Consider the following 3,946-nt stretch of genomic DNA (forward strand, 5'->3'; position numbering starts at 1 on the left):
ATATATATATATATATATATATATATATATATATTATAATATATAGATGGGCAGTGCTCATATAAATATTTATTACCCTAAACATAACACTGCAAGGTATCCATACTTCTTCAGTCATGCCTAGTTGAGAGGGTCAACATTAGGACATTCTGGCCCCAATGCACATCATAGCGTATGCTTTACGGGCCAACTGATGTAAACAGCACAATAACATGTGCGTGGTGTGGTGTCCTAGCGTGTAACCACCAAACGATGCATTTGGTCGGTTTGCCCTAAGATGACCTGCGCATTGAATTCGCATCTTACATGCCTAACTTAGGTGCGTTTTTTTGTAATGTCCTATGATCACCTGGGCATTGTCATGATCGCGATGTCCACAGATAATTCCAGACACGATATCTGTGCCTCAGGCAAGCTTGGATGAAAAGGGTGGGAACTGGGCCGATTGATAAGGCGAGTCATGGACCTCTGTGAGAGGCTGTGGTCGGCTATGAGCCAAGTGGCACAGACTTCATGCGGTGACGCGGCACGCGGCCCACGCGCCCATGAGGGGCAAACCGAGGCGTTGAGCGGAGGTATAAAAGCGTCGGCAGACGTCGATTTGAAACATCCTTGAATCACGACCTGCGAGTGCGGGTCGTCGGAGGGCGTCCCCACGCTCCGTGTAATGGGAGGCGGCGGGTAGTTTGTTCGTTTGTTTCTTATGCCGGGATGACTGATCCTCACACTGTCACTGATTTCATCACAATAGGCAATCGCCCGTAACGGAAACGGTCACGAAACGTGAAACGACTAGAACAGACGTGGCGCCAGTCGTGTAGATGGCTCATGAACACTGATTGAGATTTCACCGCTTACCTCCGTGGGAGTTTACGGACGGCCGCGATAAATTGGCGTGACGTCACTGGTATCGGGCATGGTTGTTACGTGCATGTGGTCTGAATGTTACCAATCATTTCACTACAGCATGACGCTGAAAGCGGTGCATATAGGGGTGTTATGGTGGCACGTATGCACCCGTACCCAAATTTTCAACAAAAAATGCTTGATTTTGTGTGGTTCCTTGCAGGGGCTTTACTTTCTAAAATCGGTTGGGGGGGATGCTGAACCATTAATGTTGAAATAATCTACGTCCAGATCTTGACATTTCCCCTGACTTAGGTCACTTTAATTTGGGTCCATCATGTTGAAATGACAAACACCATCAGACAATTGTAGGTTCCAAAACTGTTTCGCTGCGGACGGGCGATTTCCCATTTCAAGACGACATGGAACTGAATTCTTATGAAAAGCTTAAAATGAAATGTAATTCACAGGGAAACGTCTCTAGCAATTAGCGGTTTTGTGAACTCCTGCCACATATTTCTGTCATCGTCCATCGAAGATGGCACGGGGCGCAAACAGACGGTTCGATGTGGAATGGCGCGGCCTGACAAGTACGGAAGATAGGCTATGGACGATTGCAGAGTACATGCCACGATGCATCTATACGCAAAAGTAAACCGACCTCACATGACCTTCTCAACAGGCATGTGGCAACTGGCAGCTGGGAAGACAGAGCTGGTAGAGATTGGTGACCATATGGGTCTTGGGGAGTGACTGCCTCAGGACCATAGCGCGACCAACGCTTCGAAACCTGTTGGAAGTAAATACAAGCAAAAACGTCTTGAATCTTAGTGTTCCGCGGTGATGGGTTGGAAGCTCGTGTTGATTCCACTCCTGGGCTTTCTTTTCGTGGCACAGCCAGATGGAGGACACATCGCCGAACTGTACTTCCAAGTCGTCCCGTCCCACAATGCACGTACGTCCGTCCAAATAGCCCTGCTGGTTAGAGCGCCACTCGGCTTCCCATTCACACACTTGTGTCGGGCTGGGTTCGATTTAGGCGTTCTCTTTTGTCTCGAGTGGGACTAGCCCGCACCCGGTGACAGCCGCTGCGCAAACGCTCTGGTGACGTCAGAAGGGAGCCGATGGGTTGGGCCGAGCAGTACGGCAGGTTGGTCTTTCACCACAAACCTCTACCGTTCATCCGGAACATTTACCTATCGGGTCAGCGCTCGCCCGACAAGCACTGCTCAGCGCGGGCAGCTCATCTCAGAAATGCACCCAGTAAAAGGCTCGGACTAAGTTGTGACATAAAAGTTCATGGCTACCCCAATCTGACTGCATTCCAGTTCTGTGCACCTCATGGCTGTCAAGAAAACATCCCTTAGATCACAAATGCGGAGAGTGGTGTGCATATCTCCTGATCCGTGTGGAGTGGCTGCTCTCATAGATGGTTAAGACTATGTCAAGACAGATATTGAGGGCACAGACGATAACGTAAGACTGTATTGGGGGGGGGGGGGGGCATTCCTAACCATTTTTGTTTGCCCATAAGGGTTGTGCCAAGTCAGGCTACTGCTCGAAATTTTGAAATTGGTCAACCAGTAGCCTACAAGAACGATATTTTTTCTTTCTCAATGCGCTTTTCACAAAGTTTATTTAGTAGGTGCGGCTGCGTGAGAAAAGCACCCCAGGCATAAAAATACCATTTTAGGCTGACTCAGAGGCCGGCTGAAGTCATCTTAGGCAACATTTACAAACCATCCAAGTGAAAGACCAAAATGAAGTGCTAACTCGGTCTAGGTGACCAGTGCAATGCTTTTCTATGATCAGAAACAGTGTGTTGTGCATTTACAGGTATTCAAGATCGCGCAGCTCTTGCACACACCTATGCAAAGACCTTCCAACGCTCGGCAAGTGTTTTCGTAACAAACTGAGATCAGGTACGCTGGTACATAATATTGTACGTCACCAACTGCACAAACACGATGTATAAGAGGTGCAACGGTTACACGTGTTGCACCTGTTCATCTAGCCTCTTCATTACTAACAACAGAGGTTTTTGACCTTGGATGACCTCATACGACCTTGTTCTCACGTGACCTATGATAACCTCATTATGCCTTAGAACAACATCATAACATGTTTCAGTGAAAATTCTGAATTCCGCACCCAAAATTACCTCTTACAACTGCCTATTTTGAGCTTAGCACGTATTTTGCAGGAAGGCATCCATAGAGGTGGGTCATGACCTAGGGCAATGCCATGTGCTCTGTGGTTATATGATAGTTGCGTATCTTACTATGCTTTCGTAAATTTGCATTTTTTCAAGAAAGCATAGCAAAAATTTATCTCAACTCAGGTCACTGGCCACGTCTGTTTCGAGAGATCTGAAATAAGCAAAATGTTGGTATTATCATGCTCTATTACTAGAGGAAATTTGGGCAATGGCAAGCTACACACAAATATGGGGTGCGTGGTAAATTCTTTTTTCAAGTTAACCCCTTGAGCACAACTAGGTCACTCGTCCTTGGCAGATCAAAACTTAACGTTTGCACTAAGTATGAAAATTAGTAAATGAACCTGTCCTTAAAAGTTGGTGTCGCTGCAAGCGTTCATTTTTTAGCTGCGCTCGGAAATCCCTAGGGGAAGTCAGATTTCCCGGCCGGGAGTGGTTCAACAAACAAGTGAGATGTATTTTGATGTTTTTGTAAAGAAAGCTTCTTGGCCAGGCAGTTTTCCTTATCTTTTGGTCTTGGCATGCCCCACCCAAGGCCTTTTTCCTTGGTGCTGGACATCCCAGTATGTCTTGCTCACACTTCATTTCTATGCTCTTTTATGCTTTTTGCAGCTGTTGCCTGTTAGTTAGGCTTGCCAATTCAGCAATGTCTTGCAATAAGTAACAATCCTGAGGTCTGTATTATTAGTCTACGACACAAATGCATTGCCGAATTCTTCAAGGCCTTATCAAAATCAAGCTCTGTCGTATATTAGTTCTTAGCTTTGAGAAACTCGTGCAAGATTGCTTGCCTATATTTATGTCGTAGATTGCACATTCTCTGTGTATGTTTTGAGTTTCTTAGATTGCAGTTGTAGATTGCATATTTTGGTTTTAAGAAAC

Source organism: Pollicipes pollicipes, unplaced genomic scaffold (genome assembly GCF_011947565.3).
Source record: "Pollicipes pollicipes isolate AB1234 unplaced genomic scaffold, Ppol_2.1 Scaffold_3033;HRSCAF=3559_pilon_pilon_pilon, whole genome shotgun sequence".
Classification (NCBI taxonomy): domain Eukaryota; kingdom Metazoa; phylum Arthropoda; class Thecostraca; order Pollicipedomorpha; family Pollicipedidae; genus Pollicipes; species Pollicipes pollicipes.